A 13,514-nucleotide genomic window follows, 5' to 3' on the forward strand; every position below is an offset into this window, starting at 1 on the left:
GCCATCTGCCTTCGGTTCCTTCTTGGGCTCCTCAGCCTTCGGTTCATTGTTCGCTTTTTCAGAGCTGTAACTCCCCTGCCAGTTTCGGTTTTTGTTGCTGGGGAATCTCTTCTTTATGAACCTCTTAGGATTGGATACCATCATGGCATAATCCTCAGTTGTGAGGTCATACTCTTCCAAGTTGAGCTCTTCATCCTCCATCACGGCTTTACTTTTAGATAGGAGGGCCAACGAACCAAGACTAGAAACAACGTTCTTCTCTTGAACCACAATCTTCTCTTGGGACTTTAGAATACCCACCAGTTTCGCCAAAGAGTATGATTTAAACTGTTCATGGGCTTTGACTGTGGAAACTATTGCTCTCCATTCAGATCTCAGTCCGTTCAAGAAAGTAACCTTTTGTTTGATGAGCTTCCTTTCAATGTCGTGTTTGATCATCTTGCTGAGAAGATGATTGAAGCGATCAAACGTCTGGGTCACCGTTTCTTCGGCCCCTTGCCTGAATTCTCCAAATTCAGATAGAAGCAAGGTTTGGATAGAATGTTCAAGACCTTCGTCTGTTGAATACAGTTCGCGAAGTCTATCCCACACTTCCTTCGCCGTAGTGCACGAGCTGACCAGTCTGAATGTGTCGGACTGAAGGGCGAATCTGATCAACCTTAGTGCCTTAATATTGCACTGGAATTTATCTTTTTCATCTTGCGCAATATTCGTCACGTCCTTAAGCAGATCGTTGTACTCTTTTTGCGTCTTAATGATTCTGGATGTCGCAGAATGAGAAAACGGTCCATTGATGATGGCTTCCCATATGAGAAAACCATTGTCCTCCGATCCAATCACGTAATCTTCAAAATGATGCGCCCATACTTCATAGTCATGGGTGTATAAGATTGGAATCTTTGTCATCGAACCAATGCTGTTGGAAATATTAATAGGGTTTGATTGCGTCGCGTCCATTATGATCGTAAAAACCTGTTCAAAGATCAGACTTGTAATAAAGCAGATTAGGGCAAAACAATAAATATTAAGATACGTCAATTAAGATGACGGCTCAATAAATATCGATGATTGCGGAAAACCCTAATGGAAATCTTTTTCACAGAAAAGATGTGTATCGATTACACAGCCTCCTGCTCTGATACCAATTGATGGGATTAAAATAACTTTTAATCTATGAAGATCGATTAGATCTTGAACAAGTATATGAATATGAAACAGCAAAAACGCAATAATAAGAACAAAACAGCTTGAATCAAACGTGTCGAATGATTAAATAAAATCCTTAGAAGAGCTCGATTAAGAACATCAACTGTAAAGGATTAGAAGATTACAAGAACGATTACAGGAAAATATAATACTCTTGATGAATCGCTATATCGATAATCTCTAAAATCTTAACCTAATATGCATGCAAGCATTTAACTTAAATACTATACATAAAAGGCTCACGGTTGGACAGGCCCAAACCGGAGAATACAAGGCTAAACTACGAGCCCAAAAGACGCAACATCAAAACTATCTTCAGCCCAACACTTTATCTTGGCCACTGGTGAAAAGACCTCATCATAGCCAATCAATGGGTTTTGAGTAAAGCCATGCGCAACCAGTCGTGCCTTGAAAATGTGTACCTTTCTATCCATGTCAATCTTCTTTTTGAAGATCTATTTGCAACCAACTATCTTTCGACCAGATTCTTGATCAACCAAATTCGAAACTCGGTTATCATACATGGAATTGATCACGCTATCCATTGCCTCTTTCCACTTGGCATCTTCAGGGCCTACCATCACTAACTTGTAGTTAGCTGGTTCATCTAAATTTGCTAGTGTACTATCACTGATAAACATCATCATCTGACGTTATATGGAGACCATATAACGTAGGTGGCATGCTAACTCTACTAGATCGGCGAAGAGGTATTGAATTGTCAATGGGTTCAACTATAATTTCTTCATCAGGTTCAGTGCTAGTATATTCTAAGGTTCCTTCACCGGTTGACTCTTGAATCTCTTCAAGGTCAATTGTACTCCCATTGTCCTCTTTTCATATGAGCTCTCTCTTGCGAAAGACTCCTCTTCATGCTACAAAAACAACTTTCTCACTAGGTCTATAGAACAAATATCTAAAATACTTTTGTGGGTAACGAATGGAAATACATCTCTCACTTCTAGGATCTTGCTTATCATGAGTCTCACATCTAACGAAGGATTCACAACCCCAAACCTTGATATATGCTAATGAGGGAACTTTCCCTATCCACATCTTGTGAGGTGTTTTGGCAACCTTCTTGGTAAGGACAAGATTGAGGATATGGGAAGTTGTATCTAAGGCATACCCCCAGAAAAAAATAAGAAGAGAAGTTGGACTTATCATGAAATGAATCATGTCCAACAAGGTCCAATTACGCCTCTCAGCCACACCATTAAGTTGTGGTGTTCTAGGAGGAGTCAATTGTGAAACAATTCGACATTCCTTAAGATAGTCGTGGAACTCGATACTAAGATACTCTTCGCCTTTGTCAGATCAATGCATCTTCATCTTCCTGCCTAATTGATTCTCGACTTCATGTTTAAACTCTTTTAATTTTTCAAAGGTTTCTGATTTATGCTCGATTAAGTATATAAAACCATATTTGTTATAATCATCTATAAATGTCACATATAATCGATTAGCATCCCTTGTGGTGGATCTGAAGGGTCCACACACATCTATGTATATGAGATCCAAAAAAAACCTTCACCTCTTTCATAAGATCCAGTGAAAGGTGATTTTGTCATGTTGCCCAAAAGAGAAGATTCGCATTCATCATTTGGCCTTAAGTCAAATGATTCCAACACTCCATCCTTTGCTATTGCGCGACGCGTTTCTTGTTAATGTGCCCAAGAAGACAATGCCACAAGCACGCCTTGTCTAAGCCATTAGATGATCATTATGAAATACACTATTACCTAAGCTATTAACTCAAATCACAGTTTCATACACATCATCACAAGGTAAAGCTTCAAACATAAAACTACCATTTTTATAAACCAATATCGATCCATACAAGTCATTAAACGAATATCGATAACCTTGTTAAAATAGTGCATGAACGGAAATAATGTTTCGCGTTATTTCTGTTGAATAGCAATAGTTAACTGAATCTCATCTAACATCACCACTAAGCATAAGACTATAAGTTCCAATCTTGGTAACAAGACAATATCGCCTATTGCCCATGATCATATTCATTCTTCCATGCTCCACCTCTTCACTTTCTCTTAGCCCATGCAAATCAGAAAAAATATGAAAACCACATTCTATATCAAGGACCCAAGAACAAGAAGGTTGTAAGTTATTAGTTTAAATAGTGTAAATACCTGCTGACGATGACTTCACTTTTCCATCCTTATTGTCCTGCAAGTACTTGGGTGAGATTCGTTTCCAATGGCCCTTATCATTGCAATAGAAGCAAATGACCTTTTTAGGATCACTAATAGAAGGAATTTTAGAACTGGACTTTGTTTTTCGGCCATTGCTAGACGACCCAATATGGGCATTGCCTTTCCAGTTCTGCTTAGGAGTACTCCTTTTCTTTCCTTTGTTTTGCCCAATGGAAAGTACATGAGCATTTGTAGAGGTAGGGGTTTGATTTTTCTTCATTCCCGACTCAGCTGTTCGTAACAGGTTGTGGAGTTGGGCCAATGTGGTTTCTGTATTGTTCAAATGATTAGCCAAAATGAACTAATCATAACAAGGTGGGAAGGAATTAAGGACCATGTCAATGGCCAACTCCTTGTCAAAATTCACATTAAGCCTTTCAAGGCGCTCCACATATATTTTCATCCTTTGTTCGTGGTTGCCAACAAACTCTATTTCCTTTAATTTGCAAGCCTTTAAGAATTGACACCATACTTTTGAGACACAAATGAATGAGTAGCACCAAATCAAATAACACGGGCAGGTAATAAGTTGATAATTAGGGTACCTGACACCACGTCATGAGTTCCTTTGGCTTCTTCCTCTGTGATTTGAAAAGCACGCCCTTTGACTTTCATTTCTTTTGATTTCTTGTTGGGTGTTGACATCAAAGTTTCACTCCCCTTCTTTGGACAATTAAAGTTGTAATGTCTTTTTTCATGGCACGAAAAACACTCCACATCTCGTAAATCCTTCGCCAAACAGTCTTTAGCTTGATGTCCATATCTTCCACACTTGTTACAAGTTCCTGCAAACACTTTACACTCTCCCGGGTGAAACTTTCTACATTTGTTGCACTTCTTTACATTTGTTTGTTTTGACTGGTTGAAAGAGAAGCGACTTTTCTTGTTGGAACTCGTACTGCCACTGAACTTGCATTTCTACCCACAAAAGTGTCTTGATAAAGCCCGTATTTTACCAACATCTTCCACATTACGTGCAATAATTATGGCATCGTCAAGGGTAGCTGCACATTTGACTTCTAATTCATACTCCCATGGAAGCCCATTTGCAAATCGGTTTATTATTGAATGTTTAGAAGGGTACACAATTGTTACAAAAGGAATCATATTGGCAAACTTCTTGGTATACTCTTCTACTGACATATTACCCTTCTTGATGGTAATAAATTCTTCTTCTAGTTTTTAATATCTCGAGTGGGACATAATTTTTCCTTCAGCCTTTCGATGAACCTTTCTTATGTCCATTTATAATTCCTCTTCTTTCCCAGAGTCTCATATAAAGAGTCCCACCAAGCTAGTGCATCGTCTTTAAGTAAATGAGAAGCATAAGTCACCATATGGATTTCTTTGCATCCGCTACTATCGATAACTTTCTCAGTGTCTCGAGTCCAATCCATAGTAACTTTTTGTTCAAGGCTACCATAATAATTTTCTGGTTTACAGGTGTAACATCCCCATTCTCTCGGACCTTGAATTTTACCTTTTACTCCCAAATCTAATCCATGTTCTAGGATCAATAATTGTGCCCATTCCGTACTCTCGGATTAGGGAAAGTGTCTACGTCTAAATCCATACTCCTGGATTAATGACAGATAACTATGTCATGTCCATACTCACGGACTAAGGACAACTGACTATGTCTTAATCCATACTCCCGGATTAATGACATTTGACTATGTCCAATCCATACTCTCGGACAAGGGACAATGACTATGTCTAATCCATGCTCCCGGATCAATGACATATATTAAAGTTCTATTCTCTGAGTATAACTCACTCGTACTCGTAAGAAGATACTACCCAATATTCCTTATAATTAATTTAGGTTTACTCTTTATCCTAAATCACGATATATAATCAGGTATGTTCTTTAACACGTATTTCAGGCAACATCAAATAAATTGCACATGAACTTATATTTAATACTTCAATCAATACTTGTATTAAAATCATGTTCATGAAAGGGACTATGCACTCACTTGATAAGGTAGTGATACCGAACTCAGACAACGTTTCGCTTCTATTAATTTATTTTCTTTCAACGAAACCTAGTATCATTACCACTAGATTTTAGTCTAATATTCATTGTGACTAATTATTAGCCTAGATTCATCATTAACTCAAAGTCTACTTCATGATCTATCAAGTAAGGAACAACCAGGTAGGATCATATCGGAGGTAGGGTCATTTGGTATACGAAGTATACTGTTTGGAAATCCCACTTTAAACACCTCACTAAATCACATCCTAGACATCATTCCCGTAAGTAGATCAGTCAGTATAACGACTTTTGTGACAACCGTCAATTATCGGTCAAGTCGAAGTCAACAAAAGTCAACAAGTCAAACCGGTCAACTCAATTTGCCATGAGTATTAGAGTTTACGTTATGTAATTTCTAAACAACTCTCAATTCTAATGAGAGATCGTAAATCGAAAAGTGCGTACATCTAGATCTCCTTAACCTAAAACGGTGGTACGTAGAGAGCCAAACCGATAAAACAATGTTACATACTCATCGGGAGTATGCAAGATCCCTAAACAAGGCTTAACGGGGTTTAAGGACCTTGCAGTGCGTAGCCGGACACTCAAAAAGGTCACCAGTGAAACCTCTTCCACATATCTCTAAGTATGTGAAACCTCTCCCACATATCTCTAAGTATGTGAAACCTCTCCCACATATCTCTAAGTATGTGAAACCTCTCCCACATATCTCTAAGTATGTGAAACCTCTCCCACATATCTCTAAGTATGTGAAATCTCTCCCAAATCTCTCTCCGTATGTGAAATCTCTCCAAGTATGTCAAATCTCTCCCAAATCTCCCTAAGTATGTGAAATCTCTCCCAAATCTCTCTCCGTATGTGAAATCTCTCCAAGTATGTCAAATCTCTCCCAAATCTCCCTAAGTATGTGAAATCTCTCCCAAATCTCTCTCTGTATGTGAAATCTCTCCAAGTATGTCAAATCTCTCCCAAACCTCCCTAAGTATGTCAAATCTCTCCCAAATCTCTCTGAGTATGAGGAATCTCTCTCAAATCTCTCTCGAAATCTCTCCCCGACTTTCTATAATCTCTCGGGGCATCCCGATCCTCGAATTTGGCGAAAAATAACCCAAAAACGGAAGTCTACGCGAAAAACGGACTTAAGGAAACGAACCCTCCGAACCGAAAGTACTATTCATGAACCGAACCGAAAGTACTATTCATGAACCGAACCGAAAGTACTATTCATGAAGGTCCGAACCGAAAGTACTATTCATGAAATCCGAACCGAAAGTACTGTTCATGAGCCGAACCGAAGCCACTGTTCATCCAAGCCGAACCGCGCACAGAAGGAAGGTCCGAACCGAGCCTCACGTAGAAGGAAGGTCCGAACCGAAGTTACTGTTCATTACTGTTCACAACAGTTCCTTCGGTTCTGGCTTCCCTTCGGACCGAACCTTCTGACCCTCGCTTCTGACTTCGGACCGAGCCCCTCGCCCTCGTTTCTTCTCCTGGTTCGCATCTCGCATCCGGCTCAGCAACCACCATGACCGAACCTCGGCCTAGGACCGAGAGGCCTCGCTGGGAAGCCTTTTTCTCCCGGTTTTCAACCAAATTTGCGTTTTAAGCCCGTTTTAATTATTTTAACGCGGGGTTTTCACCCAAAATCATATTTTAACATAATAAACCCTAAATATTCACAATTTAATCACAAATTCATAAAAATATCTATTTAAATAATAAAAGCAAGTGGGTAAAAGTACAAATAGGAGGAGTGTTGACTTTGCTTTACTTTATGACACAAGCAACCCCATACCCACTCCATGATTAACCCACACTCCTCCCCACCATACCTTGTCACTTCCTTGTACTTTTTACCTCCCTCACAAGCCATCTCCATGTTTTGAGAGCTGGATATTCATCCTCTCTCCTCATTTTCTCTCATTTGTTCTCATTTCACAAGAAGATCAAACTCCTTTCTCTCTCACTTTCTCTCTCTAGAAATCCGAGATTCAAGGGCTGATCTTGAGAGTTTCCTCCACCTTTGGTAAGCATAATCCATTTCCTTTAAGATTACCTCAATTATTTCCACTCAAATCATGAGTATCTTACCCAAACTCCATTATATTTGTGTTAGAGCTTCGAATCTTCAAGCGATTCTTCAAGTGTTCTTGGGTTGAACACTTCTCTTCTTCAACACTTATCTACTGAAATCACACAAGGTGAGTTCATACCCCTACATTTTCATGTTTTCTCAAGTTTTTAGGGGGGGGGGGGGGGGGGGGGGGAATACAAGCCAAAACATCAAGAACATATCTAAATTCTTCTAACAGCTTTCATCAGAAAAGTTAGACTCCATTCACGGACTGTTTTGGACACCTTAAACATTTTAGTTTTCAAAACTGTATTAGGTACATGTAGTTCCACTTCTTAGCTTTAAAATGACTACTTGCACATCTCCATATGATTTTTCTACAATTTATGGTGATTTTTACAAAACTGCCTATCATTTCAAACACCAATCCGGACCAGTCTGTGATTATGGACTTTTTCACCTAAGTTACAGGTCATTAAAAATCATGATAAAAATTATGAGTAAACTAGACACATTTTGGGAACTCCTAGAATTTACGGAGTTAGTTTTCGACTTCGTATGATTTTTCTATGAATTTTCAAAAACAGTGTAGAAAGGCTGAAAATTTGTTAACAGCTTGTAATTTTTATAACACTTTGTATTATGTTGAGCAAAGTGTATAATGTCAAGTTCTAAATATTGAATGTGTTACCTTGTTAGTATATCATCATACTGAAGTATAGGCATATATGATAAGATTATTCATTTATTTGGAACAAGTACATTAAACCATAATGAGCATAGTTTATGAATTTATAACATTAAAGCATTCATAGAAGAATTTTTACATATTACAAACGTTTTGGATAAACTATAATAGGTATAGTTTATGTACCATTACCTCTTAAACTTATTTATCAAAGGTTTTCCGTTTAGTTCACGTAAATCTGTTAATGAATAAATTTGTGAGTCATTCCCTTCGGGTTACTTCCAAAGTAACCAATTTATAAGTCCTGTATTGTAACCAGAGTCTCCAGGAGGGAGAGCGTGATAGTTGTATATAGATCTATATTGGGTTTGACACCCCACACCTTGCTGCTAGCTACAGTTGGACCTGCAGGTCTACGGGTGACAAGTGTCATTTCAGTTCTACGACGCCTGAAGAACGTCGTTTTCATGCCATCTAGGTCATAGTATGGTTATGATAGCTCACATGTGATATTAACAATCATAAGATTTACGGGTTCTAACTTTAAATTAGCGAGTTATGGCTATTTAGCTCACTGAAATTACTTTAAGTATAGAAAAATACTTGTACGCCTTCATATCAAAAAAAGGTTTTATGCCGATTTAAAATCACTTTTATGTCTTTAAGTATGACATATTGTTGTTCATTTTCGGTCCTGGTATTTAGGACTACATAACTTTTGTAAGGAAAATATTGGATTTTTCTTGGTATCATACATCTGTTTACAAAGATCGATTTTCAAACTCTTACTGTCAAAAGCTTATGAACTCACCAACCTTTGTGTTGACACTTTTCAAAACTACTTGTATTCTCAGGAATTCAGTGAAAACAGGAAACCAACAACGTTTTGAGGATGGGACGATAAATCGTCGAACAGTTCACTTTGTATCATAATGTAAATGATTTGAATCATGTAGACATATTCTTTGGTGAAACTTTTTCAGTTATATTTATGATGGTTGTAATTACTTTGAGCACTATTATACTCGTTGTTGTGATACTTTACATGAAGTCCTCCACCCCCGGACGTTTCCGCCATCCTTGGTTTGGGGGTGTGACAACTTTGAATCACTGATAAATCTTATTTATAGGTTCATAATAACGATATTATATTTATATATAAGCTATATTTAAAGTGTGGTAGGCGTATGAAATTTACAGCGGGTTTTCCTTAAAAATCGGGTTTCGCTAGAGCAGCGTTTCCGAGCCGAAAAGCTCTTTTTCTCGGAGCCATCGGGAGCTTCGGGCTTCCACCTCGTGTTAGGGGGGTTCCCTAGGCTTTTTGGGTGGTTTAGGGGTATTAGAGGGTGTATAGAGTGAAGGAAGAAAGGGTAAGGTGTGAGGAATGAAGAGGGCTTGAATTTCTATTTATAGGCTACCAGGAGCCCTCTCACGTCGTGTGGAAGTAGTGCTCACGTTGTGAGCTGGCTTGGGCACCAAGGCAAAGCCTGGTGCTGACACGTGGCATTGCACACAGGGGGTAAAACAACCGATTTTCAAAAATTCATAGCTTTCGCATACGAGCTCCATTTTCGACGTTATTTATATGCACACGTAGGTAAAAATATGATCTACAATTTCATTTTGACTCTGTCAGCTAATTCTCGACTGATTTTATTACATTTAACAGTAGGAGGAGATTACACTGTTAAATGTCTACATAAAATTCATAACATCTACATATAGAATCCGTTTCCGTCTGTCTTTTTGTCGTTGAGTTCCTATTAATAAGATCTTCAATTCTCATTTAGGTCGCGTTGGCCAAAAACCGCTCGATCTAAAATTCGAGTTTCAGGTCGTGCACTGCTAAGCCAAATCTTAGAAAAATCATAACTTCCTCATACGAAGTCAGATTTGGGCCTTCTTTTTATGCACGCTCTCGGTTTAACGTATAATAAAACTTTTTTTTTTAGATTGCTAAGGCTAAAAAGTCCTCTATCATAAATTCACTATTTACGTCACACAGTGTCGTGTCGGTTTTGTTGCGAAACTTCGACAGACCATAACTTCTTCGTTATAACTCGGATTTCAACATTCTATATATGTACAGAACCCTTGTAACACATACTATAACTTGGTTAATGTTACTCTTTCTAAATAATCTTCCATCAAAAGCTCTTTTTTTATGCTTATTGTCTCGAAATTGACTAGCCCGAATCTGCAGGCGTTACAATAGGCCATGAAGGACTTACATGAACATCCTTTCTTCTCTTCACTTTTAGATTCACTAACTTCATTTTTTATGAAGTTTGGGTACAAGCATTGCTACCAGTGGATCAACTTCTTAATGGATTACTGATTGGTGGTTGAGTACTTTCCTCCAGACGATCATCAAGAATTTACTTCACATCCATCCTTATCGTTTCTCTCATCTCCTTAAAGACTCATTGCATCTCTACAATTGTTGTTAGCGGTTGACTAGGATCATTTTTGATATTAGCCTCATTATTGATACCAGGTATCTCATTTTCTTGTACCGGTGGATAGCTAGAAGCTTGCCCTTCCATTATCTATAACAAATAATTAATATATTATCATTATAGTGACGTCAGTATTTGTGGCATATATTGTGGACACCGTCACCTATTGCATATTACTTAATAATTTTCCAAAAAAAATCACTATTCACATTCTACTATTCATATATATAATATTATTCATGGATATGGTACTATTCATGCATAAGGTACTATTCATGTATACAATACTATTCATGTATATACTGTACTATTTATATATATAGTATTATTCATGTATTTCACTATTCTTGTATTTTACTATTGATGTATTCAACTATTTGTATTTTACTATTCATACTTCATTATTCATATATGTATAAATATAAATATTTATTTACTTATTTAACTGTTTAAGCCAAAGTTTGGAAAAATCCCCAACCTAATTCGTTTAAACTATAGCTCTCATACCAAATTGTAACACCCTAACTTTATAAAACTTTTACAAATTTATCTTTATTACAAAAACACAATGAGTAGTCTTGTATAAAAGTTATAATTGGTTTACCATATCTCATTTATATAACAATTATAATAAAAATAAATCTATCAAATCATGTATTATATACTAAATACTCAAACAACCTTGAAAATTTATTTTTATTTAAATACAGTTGTCATATATCCCAAACGGGAAAAAAATCGTCAAGTACTCACCTTGGTAGTTAGGTTTCCTAACTATAATTTCCCCGGCTAGTTTTTTGCTCTTTAGCTATTTTCCTAGCAATTATCAGTAAAATAACCGGATTAAATTTCATATGTAGGTTAAACCCTATCTCTTTTATTTATCCTAATGATACCTTGTATAACCTTTTAGCGTCATTTATACTCTGGCAAAATTTTCAGAATATATTTTGTCACTAATGGTGTTGAATTCGTTGCTTTCGCCAAATCATGTGATAACAATATAGAAACTTATATTTTTAATACCATATCATTTCAGTATACAATTCACCATTATCTTGAATTCTACATGATAATATAAATAATACCAATAAGTCACTTTAAATACAAGATAATGAAATATTACTTACAATATGCACGTTTGTGTTGAAACCCGCTATTTTCTCCTTGACATTCGTATTTACATGCGTATACGGGTGTATTATATGAAAGTATATAATGGGCTACGTGAATAAATTTCTCACAATCCATTCCATATATATAATCAAGATTCCATGATTTTCAAGACACGTGTTCGGACGAGTTTTTGCTCCGCCTATCGTTGATTAGTGAGGTCCCCACCTATCTATTTTTGAAGGAAATCGAGATGGAAACATTTTGGCACTGACCACGTGTCGCCACATGTCGACGGAGTGACCGGTGATTGGTTGTTGTCGGTGTTGTGTTTTCTTTTCATTTTTTGGTCAACTTCAAATGTCGGTAACTTTTTCATAAGAACTTTGTTTTACCCGATTCAACTTGTGTTATTTAGTATGTCATGATCTCTTTAGAATGATGTATTGTTTGCTCAATTTGGATGCCGAGAATTCAGTCTTCAAAGCCTTCAAAGTTTGTATATTAATTGACGTTAACAATTATTGGAAATAACGATTTTACTCCCAGTCCTACCAACAACTTTTCTGGCCATTCGGAACTATTTTTTAACTATTATAGATGAATGTAAACTTTTAAAATTCATCATCCCATACCTTTTTCGGTTTTAAACTCAGTTTTAGTTATCGACATTTTCTTAACAAATTTGACTTTTTATCAACTTTCTGCGTTCATATTTTCTTCATACGAACTCTAATCTAGATAGTTTTCGATCCTACATTTTATCACATATCTTAACTTCACATTAGACTCAAGTTTCGTTTCAAGTCTTAGGTATTATTACCGTTATCTAGCCCAAAATATTAGCATTTTACTATATACATTTAATACTTAGAAATATTCGAAGTGTTTATTTTTACCATATTTTTCTTCCAACATGGATCATAAGCCCAACACATATACATATAACTAATTATCATAATTAGTCCCCATAGATTTTATTAGTCTCTTTTGATCACTAAATTATTTCCAAATTAATTTTTGATCAATACTAATTAAAACATATTATTTCATATTAATATATTATAATTATAATATATTAATAAACCATAAATTACCTTCTCTCAAAAGTCCATCATAACAAACAGTCCTGATGATATGCAACCCAAATGGACCATGCCACACTCGGGTCGAGTACATACCAATAATAGTTATGGGCTTAGACATCTAATCCAACAGTCTTCCACTTGGATAAGTCTAAAACTATTATTGCAAGTATAACTTCATAACCCGACTAGCAATCGTAGCTCTTAAAGTCGTTGTCGAACTCTGAACAAATCAATGACGCATCCATTACATAAGGGATCATATATTCCTCCATTCTAGATATCATATGGAATGAGACATGGATTATAATCATTCTCTCTGTCCATTTGTTGTTTCCCGATTTTTGATTTATGACGACTGACTAATTGAACAAATCAAATCAGTCATGGCTTGGCCAAGCACTCACAAGTGTCATCATTAAATCATCGAGGGGCCCACAGATATTGATTTTATCCCTTTAAGGGTAAAAGGAGTGGATAAACTTTGACTCATATGGCTTGTTCTACTACTTGTTGAATCATACACAAAGGCACGTTTTATAACATCGAGTTACCAATGCGTTTTCGGGCAATCAATGTATAACCGACTCATAGTAACAACTCATATCTCTAGGTTTGAAGAATATAAGATATTATCGTCTCATGATTCACTCGTGATAAAATCCATGAAG

At 36.6% G+C, this 13,514-nt stretch overlaps 1 long non-coding RNA gene across 1 annotated transcript; it reads right to left on the reverse strand.

Moving 5' to 3' along the window:
- Nucleotides 1–7,682: 7,682 nt before the first annotated feature.
- Nucleotides 7,683–11,867, reverse strand: LOC111921643 (uncharacterized). The gene is made up of 3 exons (XR_002860238.3): nt 11,776–11,867; nt 11,399–11,461; nt 7,683–10,735 (listed from the first exon to the last, which is right to left on the reverse strand). It is a non-coding gene; the product is annotated as an uncharacterized LOC111921643 (long non-coding RNA).
- Nucleotides 11,868–13,514: the final 1,647 nt, after the last annotated feature.

The sequence above is a fragment of the Lactuca sativa genome, chromosome 3 (assembly GCF_002870075.4).
Source record: "Lactuca sativa cultivar Salinas chromosome 3, Lsat_Salinas_v11, whole genome shotgun sequence".
NCBI lineage: Eukaryota > Viridiplantae > Streptophyta > Magnoliopsida > Asterales > Asteraceae > Lactuca > Lactuca sativa.